Below are 17,753 nucleotides of genomic sequence, written 5' to 3' on the forward strand. Positions count from 1 at the left end.
TCTTGGATGCCTAGCATTGTACTTATAAAATAAATATAACAGTAAGGAATAATGAAAGGTTTGAAGTATCCTGAAACAAATGCTACATTGAAGATTAATGGAATCATAACAACTTCATTAGTTTGCTTTGATAGAACTATTTTTTGTGTAAATTTGTATTGAAGGTTTTAAAAAAAGGCATTTGCATTCATACTGTGCTTTTCATGTTCTCAAGATGTCCAAAGCAGCACAGCTAATGAGGTACTTTTGAAGTATAATCATTGTAGCAAGGAGATGCAGCAGCCAATTTACATAGATCAAAGTTCCTGCAACAGCAATGAGATGAATGACTAGATAATTTGGTAAGGTTAGTTAATGGATAAATATTTCACCTTATAATAGGAGAAATCCCCTGTTGCTTTTCAAACAATCCCAGGCATAGTTTAACATCAGTCTGAGAGGGCAGACAAGACCTGGATCTTCCGTACCATCTGAAAGTCCTCAGTACTGCATTGAAATGTGAGCATACATTCTTAAACCTATGACCTTCTGATTCCAAGGCAAGAATACTGTCACTGAGCCAAAGCTGACATCTAAACAGGTGTTGAGCTTTGGCAAGAGGAAAGTTCAATTCATTCATTTTAATTAATGATCTTGCCTTCCTTGACAGGCCATTGCAGACAGAATAAATGAAACTCCAGTTAATCAGAATAAATCGATCAGTCAGTGTTCCAAAATTCTAATGAATTAGTTCCTGTGTTTGAAATACTGATTGCATTGTATAGATTTGGTAATTAAACCAATAGTCACATCTTTAAAAAGTTAAAAAACGTTGACGGTTTCTGTCGGTAGAATATAATGAAGTGATGTTCCCAATAATGGGAGCATCCAGAACCAGGGGTCACAGTCTGAGGATACAGGGTAGACCATTTAGGACAGACGAGGAGAAATTTCTTTACCCAGAGAGTGGTCAGCCTATGGGATTCACTACCAGAGAAAGTAGTTCAGGCCAAAACATTGAATGCTTTCAAGAAACAGTTAGATATAGCACTTGAGGTGAAGGGGATCAAAGGGTATGGGGGGAGGTGGGATCAGGCTATTGAGTTGGATGATTCATCAAAATGAATGGCGGAACAGGCTCGAAGGTCCAATTTGCCTCCCCCGACTCCTATTTTCCATGTTTCTAAGTGACTGTCGGTTTATAACAATGATCACACTTTCAAAAGTACTTAATTGTCTGTAAAGCAGTTAGGGACTTAAGGTTGTAAATGGCACTATATAGTTTTGGACTCGAGCTGTTAACTCTATTTCTCTATCCACAGATGCTGCCAGATCTGATGACTTTTTCTAGCACTTTCTGTTTTTATACTACTTAGTCTTTTTAATAAATATTATGTTATATTCCAGCACATTATTATAATGTTTTAGGACTATATCTTTTGCTTTATAACAAATGGTTTTTTGTAACCTTTGTTCGAGTCTGATAGTAAACGTGGCTGCAACAAAAACAGAAAATCCTGGAAAATCTCAGCACATCTGACAGCATCTGTGGAGAGAAAACAGAGCTTAACATTTCAAGTCTGGCTGACTCTTCATTAGAGCTAGCTGGTTTAGTTGTTAGATCAAAAGGAGAGTCACTTTGTTATTGAAAGAGGGGTGCCCAATGTTAACACCTGGGGACAGGAGCAGATGTTTTCAAGTCCACAATGAGAAGATCCTAAGTCTCCTAAAACCCAGAAAGGTATTATCAGTATCAAGTCATAAATAGTTGTGATGGACCCTGTCCCTTTGCTTCTAAGGTAGATGATGATGGTAATTAGAATTAATTAATTATCATTTCCACACAGGGAAACAGGGCTAGTGTGTTTCCTGTGGCATGGAGAAGAAGGTAGAGGATGTTATTTTGAGGTTAATTTAAAAACCTCCGTATAAGCCCAGAGATATCACAGAGGGGTAGTTGTAGTTTTGGTTTTGAGTGGTCTGCAGTCGATTGGGAGAAAGAGAACAAGATGATAGAGACTAGGCCTGGACCTTAAGCAGGAGAAAATCCTGACACTATTGTTCTACAAGCGGAATACGGGTGGGAGCTCATGCCCAGTTTGAAAATGCAATTCGTGAGGAGTTAAAACACAGCTGGAGAATGTGCCCAGCTGAAGGTAAACAAAAAATTCCCAGGGAAAACTCTCATGGTGGACGACAATGTTGGGAAAGGAAAAGACAGTAAGAAGTCTCACAACACCAAGTTAAAGTCCAACAGGTTTATTTGGTAGCAAAAGCCACTAGCGTTCGGAGCGCTTGCTGCTCCTTCGTCAGGTGAGTGGGAGTTCTATTCTCAAACAGGGCATATAAAGACACAAACTCAATTTACTAAATAATGGTTGGAATGCGAGTCTTTACAGGTAATCAAGTCTTAAAGGTACAGACAATGTGAGACTTTGCCGTCGCACCTTTCTCACACTCCTCAACCACCTCGTACACCAGCTCTACAACACTCACATTGTACCTTTAAGACTTGATTACCTGTAAAGACTCGCATTCCAACCATTATTTTGTAAATTGAGTTTGTGTCTTTATACGCCCTGTTTGTGACTAGAACTCCCACTCACCTGATGAAGGAGCAGCATTCCAAAAGCTAGTGGCTTTTGCTACCAAATGAACCTGTTGGACTTTAACCTGGTGTTGTGAGACTTCTTACTGTGTTTACCCCAGTCTAACGCCGGCATCTCCACATCAGGAAAGGAAAGGGACAGATGTTAAACCCTGGGAGCTACGAAACACTTTGGATTGGTTCCAGAAGTGAATGTCTACTTAAGGGACTGAATAACACTACAAAATGGGGGGTTTCGGTTGTCAATAAAAGTGGAAAGTAGCAAACTTCGTTCAACTGTTTAAGTATATATTTCCTATGAAAAGAATATAGTGTTTAATAGTGTTTTGTCTTTAGCTATTTATGCAATATAATTACTTTTAGGAGGTCCTCTGGTGCAGTGGTAGCTTCCCTACTTTAGCTCCAAACACTCCAGGTTCAAGTCCCATCCCAGAACTTGTTGGCCATAGAAGGTGCAGTCATAACATGGCCCATATAGGGAGTTAGGTAGACAGCTGAGAAAGAGGAATGCAAAGGTAGTAATCTCGGGATTGCTGCCTGTGCCGCGGGAGAGTGAGAACAGGAATCGGTGGAGAATGAATGCGTGGCTGAGGGACTGGAGCAAGGGACAAGGATTTGGGTACTTGGGTCATTGGGACCTCTTTAGGGGCAGGTGTGACCTGTTTAAAAAAGACGGGTGGCACTTGAATCCCAGGGGGACCAATATCCTGGCGGGAAGGTTGGCTAAGGCTACTGGAGAGACTTTAAACTAGAAAGGTTGGGGGGAGGGAATCGAAATGAGGGGACTGAGAGCGAGGAGGTTAGCTCGCAAATAGATAAGGAATGTAGACAGGGTAAGAGGGAGGTTAGACGAGTGATGGAGAAGGGAAGTGCTCAGGCTGAAGGTCTGAGATGTGTCTATTTTAATGCCAGGAGTGTAGTGAATAAAGTGGATGAGCTTAGAGCGTGGATTGCTGCTTCGAATTGTGATGTGGTGGCCATTACGGAGACTTGGATGTCTCAGGGACAGGACTGGGTGCTTCAGGTGCCGGGTTTTAGATGTTTCAGGAAGGACAGGGAGGGAGGCAAGAGAGGGGGGGGAGTGGCACTGTTGATCAGGGATAGTGTCACGGCTGTAGAGAAGGTGGACGCCGTGGAGGGATTGACTACGGAGTCTCTGTGGGTGGAGGTTAGGAACAGGAAGGGGTCGGTAACTTTGCTGGGTGTTTTCTATAGGCCGCCCAATAGTAACAGAGATGTTGAGGAGCAGATGGGGAAACAGATCCTGGAGAGATGTAGGAATAACAGAGTTGTCGTGATGGGAGATTTTAATTTCCCAAACATAGATTGGAATATCCCTAGGGCTAGGGGTTTGGATGGAGAGGAGTTTGTTAGGTGTGTCCAGGAGAGTTTCCTGACACAGTATGTGGATAAGCCTACTAGAGGAGAGGCTGTACTTGATCTGGTGCTGGCTAATGAACCTGGACAGGTGGAGGATCTCTCGGTGGGTGAGCATCTTGGGGATAGCGATCATAATTCTATCTCCTTCATGATAGCATTGGAAAGAGATAGGATCAGGCAGGCTAGGAAAGTGTTTCTCTGGAGTAAAGGGAAATACAGTGTCATCAGGGAGGAAATTAGACGGGTAAATTGGAAGGAGGCATTCTTGGGGAAAAGTACCGAAGGAAAGTGGAGGATTTTCAAGGAATGTTTGTCTGGAGCTCTGCATGACAACGTTCCGATGAGACAGGGGGGTGTTGGTAGGGTACGGGAACCGTGGTGCACGAAGGTTGTGATGAACCTGGTGAATAAGAAAAGAGAGGCGTACAGAAAGTTCAGAGAGCTAGGAGGTGTTAAGGATTTAGAGGAGTATACGGGATGTAGGAAGGAGCTTAAGAAGGAAATTAGGAGAGCGAGAAGGGGTCATGAGAAGACCTTGGCGGGTAAGATTAAGGAGAATCCCAAGGCTTTCTACAAATATGTCAAGAGTAAAAGGATGAGATGTGAAGGCATAGGACCCTTAAAAGGTGAAGGGGGAAAAGTTTGTGCGGAACCGTTAGAAATGGCGGAGGTGCTTAATGAATACTTTACCTCGGTATTCACGATGGAAAGGGATCTGGGTGGTTGTACTGCTGGTTTGCGGTGGACAGAAAGGATCGAGCATGTGGACATAAAGAAAGAGGATGTGTTGGAACTATTGAATGGCATCAAGGTTGGTAAGTCGCCGGGACCGGATGGGATGTACCCCAGGTTACTGTGGGAGGCGAGGGAGGAGATTGCGGAGCCTTTGGCGATGATCTTTGCATCGTCGATGGAGACGGGAGAGGTTCCGGAGGATTGGAGGATTGCAGATGTGGTCCCTATATTCAAGAAAGGGAACAGGGACAGCCCGGGAAATTACCGACCGGTGAGTCTAACCTCAGTGGTTGGTAAGTTGATGGAGAGGATCCTGAGAGACAGGATTTATGATCATCTAGAGAAGTTTAGTATGATCAAAAGTAGTCAGCACGGCTTTGTCAAGGGCAGGTCGTGCCTTACGAGCCTGGTTGAGTTCTTTGAAAATGTGACCAAACACATTGACGAAGGAAGAGCGGTGGATGTGGTCTATATGGACTTCAGCAAGGCGTTCGATAAGGTCCCCCATGCAAGACTTCTTGAGAAAGTGAGAGGGCATGGGATCCAAGGGGCTGTTGCCTTGTGGATCCAGAACTGGCTTGCCTGCAGAAGGCAGAGAGTGGCTGTGGAGGGGTCTTTCTCTGCATGGAGGTCAGTGACCAGTGGAGTGCCCCAGGGATCTGTTCTGGGACCCTTGCTGTTTGTCATTTTCATAAATGACCTGGATGAGGAAGTGGAGGGATGGGTTGGTAAGTTTGCTGACGACACCAAGGTAGGTGGTGTTGTGGATAGTTTGGAGGGATGTCAGAAGTTGCAGCGAGACATAGATAGAATGCAAGACTGGGCGGAGAAGTGGCAGATGGACTTCAACCCGGATAAGTGTGTAGTGATCCATTTTGGCAGATCCAATGGGATGAAGCAGCAGTATAATATGAAGGGTACCATTCTTAGCAGTGTAGAGGATCAGAAGGACCTTGGGGTCCGGGTCCATAGGACTCTTAAATCGGCCTCGCAGGTGGAGGATGCGGTCAAGAAGGCGTACGGCGTACTAGCCTTCATTAATCGAGGGATTGAGTTTAGGAGTCGGGAGATAATGCTACAGCTTTATAGGACCCTGGTTAGACCCCACTTGGAGTACTGCACGCAGTTCTGGTCACCTCATTACAGGAAAGATGTTGAAGCCATTGAAAGGGTGCAGAGGAGATTTACAAGGATGTTGCCTGGATTGGGGGGCATGCCTTATGAGGATAGGTTGAGGGAGCTTGGTCTCTTCTCCCTGGAGAGACGAAGGATGAGAGGTGACCTGATAGAGGTTTACAAGATGTTGAGAGGTCTGGATAGGGTAGACTCTCAGAGGCTATTTCCAAGGGCTGAAATGGTTGCTACGAGAGGACACAGGTTTAAGGTGCTGGGGGGTAGGTACAGAGGAGATGTCAGGGGTAAGTTTTTCACTCAGAGGGTGGTGGGTGAGTGGAATCGGCTGACGTCGGTGGTGGTGGAGGCAAACTCGTTGGGGTCTTTTAAGAGACTTCTGGATGAGTACATGGGATTTAATGGGATTGAGGGCTATAGATAGGCCTAGAGGTAGGGATATGATCAGCGCAACTTGTGGACCGAAGGGCCTGTTTGTGCTGTGGCTTTCTATGTTCTATGTTAAACAGATAGATTATCACCCTGTAAATTTTCCCAATGTACCTGTGGCCAGGTGGTAAGGAGAGTTTCCTGGTCAACCAGAACTGCAGAACAAAGACTTGACAGAGTTCAAAAATTCCACACGCAAGTTCCTGCCAAAGGTTCAAATGGTTCAAATTTCTCTTTAAACTGCTATCAGTCTCTGCAGAGATTTTAATAAAGTTGAACACAACTTGTCAAAAACTGTATTACAGGAATTATATATTAATTAGTAAGTGACTCCAGGCATGCTGTGGGGAATCTCCAATTTTGGAATACCTGTGGAATTATTTAACATTAATCATGACTATAGAGCATACACTTGCTTATGATGTAAATCCCCCAATTGGTTTGTGATTTGTTGGCCATGCAGATCCAGAAAATTGCATGCTTGGTTCCAAGTCGCATTTGGGTCAGTTGAACTCGGACACAATGTTTGTTGGAAACTAGAGTTGACTTCAGTGCCCATTGCATGAGGGATAAAATCAGCCACACTTTCCAATCCTCATTCACACCCAGTGGTAACCGAAAGCAGTTTTATGGGGATAGTTGAACAGACGGAAGGGAGCATTCAGTGCAATGGAAAATCTGCTTGTGTTGGTACAAACTGGACCATTTTCAAAGTAAAGCTTACTGGAGATTTTTGGACACCATGCTATGGCTTAATGCCTTTGAACTCACCTCCAAGATGGATGAGAGGGAAAGTCATTGTATATTATTTTTTGTAGTAAAGTTGCAAACAGTCAGATAAAGACAAACAAGGAAGAATGTCTCTCTCTTTCTTCCCCCATACATAATGACCACAAAGAGCCAGTGGCAAAGAAATTCAGGGTAATTGTCATTCTCAAAGCCACTGGCAGCATACTTCTTGTTATGGCATATGTCTGCAGCTCTTTATTAGCATGCGAGTGCTTTTTCACTCATGCTTGTTTAGATTGGATTGCCAACTCCTGATTTATACCGTTAGAACCGACTCCCTTATCTAAATGACAGAATTATAGACCTATCCTTTCTCCCTACTGTGATTTAAGCTAAACCAAAGCCCATGTTATAACTCCCACTTAGGCGCAGTTCATTAATTACCTCCTTGGATAGCTTCAATGTTCTTTTGTTGCATTCAACTATATTAGGCCAACTGAGAGAGAATGGTTTGCAATTCTGCTTTTGAGTTTGGAGAGCTAATGAGCAACTATACCGGTCTATCTTGGTTTAAATGAGTGTTTACGGTTGAAACTATTGTGTGTGATAATGTTACAAAACATGCATAGGACTATTGGGGAACAATTCTTTAAAAATCCTTGAATTTTCAATCAGTCATACAGTTTAAATTTAAGTTTGTACCTGCCTTATTTCAAAACATAGGGTTAGCCTCATGCTACCTGTCAGTTTGGAACTGAAGCCACAGAATAACATATTTACGTTGTGATCTGACACCTGTAATTTAGACATGATGCCTCCAGATCCTGAAGGTTTAGCTTCAGCAGAGAGTGTGATCACTGGTCTCAATCTGACAAACTACTTTGCTGCAACACTGGAGCTGATGTGTTTTGAGTGTACCAGTTCACACTTTTTTTTATTCCCTAGTATAGCAGATTCTCTCCCTTGAATACTGCCATTTTCCGGGAGCCCTGTTCTTGTTTGCCCACACCACCTCACCTGAAAGCCCTGGTAGTTACAAGTGACTAAAACAACATGGCTGTCCGTCTCCAATAAATTTATCCTTGGAAGCAACCTTTTCACAGGTTCATTTAGTGATGGGAATTGCAATGTTACTTGTTCACCTGTTTACTTGCATCCTTCAATCTAAAGATTTCATTGGTACTTGCATTGTGAACAGTTTTCAGCACTACTTGTCCAGCATAACACTACTGCAACTTTGTGCGGCTACAAAGGATTCATCTGGTGTAGCTTTTATAATTTTAACATCTTTAACTGCAGATATCTGGACAGCTTAAACTGACATTGATGATCATTTACAATTTTGACTCTAATCATACCTAAATGAATCTATCAGCTCCATGGTTCCTGCATCCAGATAATGGGACTGCTATTGATTTTAATGTAAAAATACCATTATTCCGGCTTATTTCTTTAATATTTTGTATTTGACTGATTTGTTACAGAAAATGATAATCTAATAGCATAAATAGTTTAATTGTAAAACTAGCTATCAGCAATTACATTACATGACTGTACTACTGTCCAACGTAGGAATTCTTTGTTCCATTCAGTTTGATGGCTTCTGGTCCATCCCTGTGCATGAACACTTAATTAGAGCACTGTTTTGTATTCCAAGTTGAATTTTTTTTAAACTGCTGTTTTTTTTTGGACAGGTCATCTAATACACCATCAGCTCTGCTGAACACAGTGATTTTAGACCTCCAAGTGAGATCAGTAGTTGTATCTTTTACCTTCCTACTGGGACAACAGTATTTATACAGTCTGGAATTATTCAACAATACAAACAACTGACTCGAAAGAAACATTTCTTACGTTGGGAAGCTATAACTTGATTGTCACCAGTTCAGAAGTGTCTTGTGCTAAATTAATGAAGCAGTGCAACTGATCCTTTAAGAAAGCTTCTGTTCTGATTTATTTGCTAACTAAACTATTCATTAGTCTCTGAAGATCACTGATGCATTGTTTTCAGGATACTAGCTTGCCTGGTGGAACTGATGAAATGTACATTATTCTGTCGTCTTGTCCCTGTTAACTCATTCCATCCACTGTAGAGTTCATTCACTTAATCTGCAGTGGCCTGCTTCAGATAAGTGAATGATTAGGGTTTACAAGGGTGCATCTTGAATTAGGCCACCCATGCTCCTGCCAAATGTAATGCATTTTTAAATATATATTTCATTTGTTAACTTGCAAATTATTTTAATTTTTATTAATTGTTTTCTGGCTTATATAAATAGTGAATATTCTAATGTCTAAATTGATTGCACACTGTGAATTCAAGAGGCATGCCTTGTATGTACTGCACTCCTCACTGCAAAAGAAAAATGAAATTTCATGCTAGGAAAACAACTTCTTGTCAACTATAATGTACGTTGGATCCCCACTCCTTGCCAAGAAAAGATCAGTTCCCTCTTTTTGGATGCACCCCAGATGGTGACAGTGAGGTTTCTTCTGGAATATGATATACATTGTGACAAAATTGCAGCAATTGTCAGACTGACAAATGTAGTTTCATCCCCACATAGAAAGATTTCAAGTGGACTTTGCTCAGTTTTCACCTTCCATAAAATCCAAATAAATAGCCGCTTCAAACCATGCTGCTAATGCTGCCATATGGTTTTTGGGTTTTATAAGCTTTGGTGATGACCTGTCGGGCCAATGACAAAATTGGCCAATGATACCAAATGCACAGAATTGTAATGAAATAAAGAACTTATATTGTGATCAATGCTATGGAACTCACTGATGATTGTTGTTATTTTGGAATGGCATTTTGTTATTAGACCTGAGCAGACAGAACGTGCCAGTTCATTATTATGTCATTAAAGTAGCCCGCAGTTGTTTACCTTACGGTATGGGTAATATAACCAATCAACTGGGTAAGTAAATCCCAGGCCCATGGAGAAATCTTTCAGTTACCTCTTTCTTCCCTTGTTCCTGGCTATGGCCATCCTAAATTCCCTCTTTTCTCCGTCCATGTCAGTCACTGGCTGCTTGTGCTCCAAAGCCCTGGCAGTGTTATGTCCAGATGATCCTGAAATTTTGAATGTAGCCTTTTTGCCAAACTCTGGAAAAATGTAGATAAGCGTTTCTTCAGACAGTCAAGCAGTATGCTGCACTGTGCTTACAATATATTCTGTTGGATAAAGCTTCACTTTTGGGACGTGTTCTGAAAGGTCCTGGGAACCAAGTTGTGGCTCCATACCAAAATGCAAACAACGGCCGTTCACTTTGGCAGCACATCTATCTTTTCCTGTCCATTTCACTCTGTTCTCGTGCCTGTATCTAAACCTGGACATGGTGTTTTTGTTTTGTGAATGTACAGACAATTGTGTTGCATTTATCACAGCCTGCAAGTTAAAGGTCACAGTTAAACATGGCATATAATTGGTATAGTTATTTTATTTTTTGTCAATGATGCATACTTTTTAAGAAGAAAGGAGGAAGTCAGTAAAGCTGTAAGAGCCTTGTATTCAGGATTTTGGAGCCTGATGTGTCTCGAATTATTTTATACTGCTTTACCATCTGAAATTCAAAGAAGTGATTGTGCAAAGTAACGGGAAAATAAGAACTGCATGATTTCTACTGAAACATTTTAAAAAACATTTCCTTGTGATGCCCTTGGTGTATTTGTTGGAAATAACAAAACCTCACTTTAAGAACGAAGACAGCCTCACTGAAAATCTGGCAATTAGCTTAAATAATGAAGTTCTCAGAACAGGAAGAACTTTTCTGATTTTAGCCAAATTGGGAATAAATCCGGTCAAAGATTTTCTTGTCTCGGGTCAACATTAGATTGTAGGCATTGTAGAAACTATTTTTTTCTTAGTATTTACCATTTAACTGATTTACAATTCTCAGTTCAATGCCAAGCGTCTTCAGCCTGAAAGAATATATGACATTTGGAAGTATAAATGACAGCTATCACCATTTGTGGAGCTTGGATAATCTTTTGACTGGAATCGTAATGATAGAACAGCCCTTGATTTAGAGTTTGACATATCAAGGCTTAGTTGTATTCCTGTGTGAATTTCTTTTGCCTGTTCGGTATTCAAGTCATGCGTTTTGCTTATCGAGCTATTAGGACTGTCAGTTCTGGAGGTAAAGCAAGTTGAAGTATTTTACTTTGCTTCTGCAGGTAAATTTCACGTTAAGGCTGCAGTCAGTTCTTTGCTGGGAGCTTTAGAAAACAAATTGGCCAAAAAGAAAAAGAATTCTCTTGGTCTAAAACCAATCATATTTTTTCATTGTGCTGTGCTGCTATATTTTCACCCTGTGTGCCACAGATGAGTTATTCTCCTGCTGTAAAATTGCTATCGGAATGTAAAATTCTGTCATCTCTGCGCACCTTTGTGTTCGTAATCTTCCTTCTAGTGAACCAGCACTGAAGAATCAAATCCATAACCATAGCTTTACAAAAACATCCCTTCACCACACAGGCTTTTTCCACCCACCTCCCAAAAAAGGCTGTTCAACCTACTTGAAATTAATGGCTTAATAAGAAGTCTCACACCACCAGGTTAAAGTCCAGGTTCAAGTCATCTTACCCACCCCAGTTCAACGCCAGCATTGCCACTTAATGGCTTATCACAGAGCGTCAACCTCTTGTAGGTTCCTGTGCTTTCTTCAAGCCCATTCCTCACACGTTTGCCTCTGCCACCTTTTCTCCCTCAAAGGCTTTGCTATTAAATGGCAATTGGTTAGCTTCATTCAGATTTTATTTTTTAAAAAGTCACCAATTTCATCCCCATTACATCTAGTAACCTTTTAATGTTATTTTCAGAAATGAAAGTTACCTGATGACTTTAAGCAGCTTCATGGATGCAGCATTCTTGGCAACATTATGCAAAGTACAAAATAGCTAATGAAGTAGAAGTGGATATACATGCCATGACATTTGCATATTAGGAGATCTTGTATGCACCTTCCAACTCTGCCTTCCTCCCCATAAAATGAAAAAATGGTGGTCAGCTTTTGAAAGTCCGGCACGTAGGGATTGACATATAAAAGAACATGGGGAAGGTGGTACCTGGCATATCTTGACATATGTTAAGGATTAAAAGTGCAAACACTGCCTAAACAACAACAGTGAAACTGCTGCAGTAACTTCTGTTAACCAGCCTCTGATGTAATTTATTGTAATTGTAAAATAAATATGGATTCTTTGCCTCCTTTTGTACTTAGAAAATTGTTTCCTAATAACGTGCAATGTTTTTATAAACACACCTGAAATCATTTGGAATATGGACAGTTTTTTGGGGCACGTTATACTCCTGAATTAAGTGGTAGGCCTCAACTTTTATTGCCAAGCTACATGTTTAAAAATTCATTCTTGCAATGTGGCTGTTGCTGGCTAGGCCAGTATTTATTGCCCATCCCTATTGCCCTTGAGAAGGTGATGGTGAGCTGCCTTTTTAAACGGCTGCAGTCCATGTGGTTTAGGTGCACCCTCGGTGCGGGAATTCCAGGATTTTGACTCAGGTGACCGTGAAGGAACAGCAATGTAAGTCAGAATGGTGGGTGGTTTGCAGGGGAACTTCCTGGCCTTAGTGTTCCCATGTGTCTGCTGCCCTTGTCATTTTAGATGGTGGCCATCGTGTGTCTGGGAAGTGTCGTCTAAAGTGGCGTGGTGACTTCCTGCAGAGCACCTTGGAGATAACACACAGCTGCCACAGAGTTGGTGGAGGGAGTGAATGTTTGTTGGTGGGGTGCCAATCAAGCGGCTCCTCTGTCCTGGATGGTGTCAAGCTTTGTTGGAGCTGCACTCATCCAGGCAAGTGGAGAGTATTCCATTACACTCCTGACTTGTGCCTTGTAGATGATAGATTTGGGGAGTCAGGAGATGAGTTACTTGCTGGATATTTAGCTTCTGACCACTTGTAGCCACAGTATTTCTACTGGATAGTCTAGTTCAGTTTCTGTTTTATGGTTACCTGCAGGATGTTGATAATGACAATTCAGCAATAGTGAATGTGAAGGAGTGATATTTAGATTTTGTTTTGTTGGAGATGATCATTGCCTGGCACTTGTGTTGTGTGAATGTTACTGCCCACTTGTTAGTCCAAGCCTGGATATTGTCCAGAGCTTGCTGCCCTTGGACGTACACTGTTTCAATATTTGAGAAATCATAAATGGTGCTGAACATTGTGCAACCGTCAGCTTTTGACCTTTTGATGGAAGGAAGGTCATTGATGAAGCAGCTGAAGATGCTTGGGCCCAAGACACTACCCTAAGGAAGTCTTGCGGTGATGTCATGGAAATGAGATGATTAACTTCCAACAACCACAGCCGGTGGTGTGCCAGGTATGACCCTAACTAGCAGAGAGTTTTCCCCTGATTCCTATTGACTCCAGTTTTGCTAGGGCTCCTTGATGTCAAGGCAGTAACTCTCACCTCACCTTTTGAGTTTAGCACATGGACAGGAAAGAAAATAAAAAACCCTGCAAATGTATAACAGGCCAATTGGCATCTAAAATTAATGAACTGTTTGGCCTTTTTTTTAGGATCATTCCCAAAATTCCAAGCTTTCTTTCTCACATGGGCCTGATTGACCTGCTGTGCATTTCTACCAATTGGAACCGAGCGTGTTTACTCGCAACTGCTGAGGACAAATTTGGTAATATATTCGCACAACACAAATAATTTGAGGATTGACATTGCTGGAAGCAGTTCACCTACCATTTCCTTGACACCGAATGCCATTGTTGTAGGCAAGGACAACTTTCTGAACATAGTAAGTTCAAAACCAGAAACTTGCTTTTCAAAGGAAACAAAAATTAATGGAACTATAATCACATTTGTATATTCCAGAAAATATTATTACTGCCTTGTTACCAACATGCTCCACACATCATTGCTCTAAATCTGCAAATAAGCTAATTTTACAGGTGACCAAAAGCTTGGTCAAAAAGTAGGTTTTAAAAAACACCTTGAAGAAAGAGATTGAGTGGTTTAGGGTGGCAATTCCAGAACTTGGGGTTGAAACAGCTGAAGGCACAGCCACCAATGATGGAACGATCAAATCTTGGATACACGAGATCTTTTGTGGGTTCCTCCCTGGCATCAAGAGTTACAGGGGAATGTATGCATCCGCATTGCCAAAGAGTGGTTTCTTGGACTGGAGGAGATTGTGGAGGTAGGGAGGGACAAAGCTATGGAAGAATTTGAAAGCAAGATGTGAATTTTAAGATTGAGCCAATGTCTGTAAGCAAACGCAGGGGGTGATGTGTGAACTGGATATGGTGAGAGTTAGGGTGCAGGGAGCAGAGTTTTGGATGAGAAGTTTCTGGAGGGTGGAAAATGGGAAATCAGTCAGAAGTGCATTAGAATTGTTAAGTAGAGAGGTAACAAAAGCATGGAGAAAGGTTTCACAAATATGAGTTGAGGCAGAATCGGATGGCGAAGTTAGAGGTGTAAGTAGGTCGGTTTTGGTGATGAAGCAGATCTATGGTCAGAAACGCAAGTCAAATACAACATTGAGATTGTAAACAATCTGGTTAAACCTCAGTTGCCAGGGAGAAGAATGGTGGTTGGTGGCAATGAAGTAAAGATTGTGGCAGGGACCAAAGACAATAGCTTTGGTCATACAGATATTTAGTTGGTGCAAATGTTTGCTTATCTAGAATTCATTATTGGATGAGTAGACTGTCAAGTTAGAGACAGGGGAAGGGTTAAGAGAGGTGTTGGAGCGGTAGCGGTGGTGCCAGCAGTATACATATGAAACATTATATGTTTTCAGATGATGTCGCCGAGGAACAGTATGTAAATGAGAAATTGGAGGGGGAACCCAGGATCGAACCTTGGCAGACACCAGAGGTAACAGTATGGGAGCAGAAAGAGAAACCATTGCAAGTGCTTCTCTGTTTTCAATTGGATAGATATTATCAGCAACCAGGTGAATGTCGCCTCAGGCAGCTGGATGACACAGGAGAGACTGATAAGGTCAAAGGCTGCAAGTTGAGAAGGAGAGGAGGGATCGATTATCACAGTCACATGAGTATGTTGTTTGTAACTTTGAAAGCTATTTCTGTACTGTGGTGGGGTGGAAACATGACAAAATGGTGGCGCAGGCTTGATGGACTGAATGGACTAATTCTGTTCCTCTATCTTATGGACTTATGATTGGAGAAATGTAACATGGAATTATGGGGGAGATAGACATGGATTTGGAGGTGACAACCTGTTCAAAGACTTTGGATAGGAACAGAAAGTTGAAAATAGTGTGGTAATTTGCAGGGATGGAGAGGTCAAGGGTAGGTTTTTGAGAGATGAAAATGTCAGATTGGAAGAGTAGGGGGACCTTTAACAATATCAACCAATACGGGGGTTATATGGAGGAAGTTGGGTGATTGGCAGTTTGATGGGAATAGGATTGAGGAGGCAGAATGTGGGTCATGTGGACAAGTTGTACTCAAGGGCAATATGGGGAGGTGGGAGAAAAATTAGAGAAGGTTATGAGTTCAGGGTTAGGGTAGAAGAGAAATCTTAGGGGAAATTGGGCCTCATGGGCTAGTGGAAGTCAGGGAATTAGCAGATGCAGCTGAATGGATGATCTCGATCTTTGTAACAAAGAAATGCATAAGCTCCTCACATTTGTTGAAAGTGAAGGTGGATGTGGCAGGGGAGAGGGGTTTAATAAAATTGCAGTAAAAGGAAGCTGGGATGTTTTCTTTACAGTTGAGGATGGCCCTGGAATTATGACTTTCTTGGCAGAGGAGAGAAGGACCTAATAGCTTTTATGGGGTTCAGCAAGATCTGCTAATGGTCACAATTCTTGGAGGTAAGAAGGTAAAGGTGAAGGCCGTACCAGGATGAAAGGGACTAATGGTTTCAGTGGAGACAAGGGTATTAAAAGTGAGGTGAATGTGTGACTGAGCGAATCAGTAGCTGCGGAAACATTGTCATGAATGGAGAACCAAAGATTTGGCCAGTGGGAATTTGAAAGTGCAATTGTGAGTGGCTTGGGAGAAAGTATTTTCCTAATAGTGGGCACAGAATGAAGTGGGGTTGGGATGGGATATTGATGGAGAGCATTACAAGGAGTGATCAGAGTTAGCTTTTCCGTGATTGACGCAATGAGAATAGAGATACCACGAGATGTCAAGGACGAGGGGGTGACTGAGACAGGGTCGGGAAGTTTATATATAGAGAGAAAGCTAAAGGTAGAATATGAGGACAATGAACATGCGAGAGATAGCATAATGAGTTTGGCGGACGTTGAAATCACTGAGGTTAAGTCGTTCAATACCAAGGCTGATTGAGGAAAATGATGAAGATATCTTGGTAAGAAAAATAAATCAAAAGTTGAATTTCAATACGATTGTAAAAGGCTAAATTTTAAATTGATAACATTAAAGGACTGGACCTGCTTCTGAACCTCCTAGTGCCAGTTAAATGCTAGATGTTTATTACTTGTAATTGTTAAAATTAAATGGGATTATTACAGGAGCCTGTGGGAATTTTAAACTGATAATTTGAATGTTTTATCGCATGGTATTTTGTTAAGAGGGCACAACAAAGATATGAAGATTGTAAATGTTAATTGATAATACAAGCAACATACTTGCCATTATGCAATGTTGTAATGCAGAAGCTGCCCTAAGGTCCTCCAATGGAGACCGAGTAGCAGTAGGAGAGCCAGGAAAGACTGACCAAAACACACACACCAATTAAATCAGAATTAAAGTTCATCTTCAGGATTGAGTCTTTCTTTCTACCCATCCCCGAACCCTACAGCCATTATTTTTCAGGCTTCCCGCATGGTGCGTCTCCCACCTGGGTGAGACCCTTAAGTGGGCAATTAGCGGTGGGGCAGGTAGGTCATCCATGAGCTTTCACACTACAGATTAATTGGGGCAGAGGCAAGAAGATGGCAGAACCCCCACCTGCCACCCTCCTGCCCAGTTAAATACCCCTTCACCAAACTCACCATGAGAAAGGGTATTCTGCCCTGAATGTCTGAATCTATATACAGCAAGGCGAGCTGCCTCCTCTATTATGTTAAGGTGTTAGTAATTACTTTTAGTAAGTTTCAGTCTCCATAACAAGCAGGGCACATGCTCTTGTCTCTGGGCAGATTTAGTATGAGATCATATTGACTTGTCTCCATGCAGACTTTTGGAGATCACAAGCCCTCTCGAAACTACTCCATTTTACCTTGAACTAAGAGTTTAAAACATCTTAAGTCCATCATTTGCAACACAGGAAACATTCAGCATCTATCCTGTCAAGTCCCCTCAGAATCTTGCATATTTCCATAATATAATCTCCAATTCTCTAAACTCCAATGAGTATAGGCCCAACCTGCTCAACCTTTCATTGACTCACTGGTAAATGCCTCTTAAATCAGAACACCCAGATATGTCAGCCACTTAAGCTACATGCAGATTGATGGATTTAAATTTCATGCATGGTTCCAAGGCTCTATATTATGTATTTATGGGATTGTAAGTACAAATTCTTGAACCTTCTAGTCTCTGAGGTCAACTGAATCAGCCAACTGGTTGGGAAAATATATAGACAGGTCAACAACTCATTCAATCGTTCAGAATAACTCCAAATTATGTTGTGTTGCATTGTATGCCAGGGATGTCTAAGTGCAATGCTCGAATTTAACAGTTTTGTGGGGTCAAATGTTTGCTTGACATTAGGAATACTAATAGTCATTTGGACATACAGAACTTTAGTACTGCTGAATAAAAGAGATTTGTCAAAACTTTTC

The 17,753-nt window shown here is 41.7% G+C and overlaps 1 protein-coding gene across 1 annotated transcript in view; it reads left to right on the plus strand.

The window, feature by feature from the left end:
* The window catches only part of sec23ip (SEC23 interacting protein), a 127,471-nt gene extending 115,203 nt beyond the window's left edge, over positions 1-12,268 (plus strand). Inside the window, exon 19 of the mRNA XM_078223330.1 lies at positions 8,686-12,268. The gene's annotated coding sequence lies outside the window, so the exon portion shown is untranslated. The remainder of the gene's footprint in view (positions 1-8,685) is intronic.
* Positions 12,269-17,753: the final 5,485 nt, after the last annotated feature.

Source organism: Mustelus asterias, chromosome 11 (genome assembly GCF_964213995.1).
Source record: "Mustelus asterias chromosome 11, sMusAst1.hap1.1, whole genome shotgun sequence".
NCBI classification, from domain to species: Eukaryota; Metazoa; Chordata; class Chondrichthyes; order Carcharhiniformes; family Triakidae; genus Mustelus; species Mustelus asterias.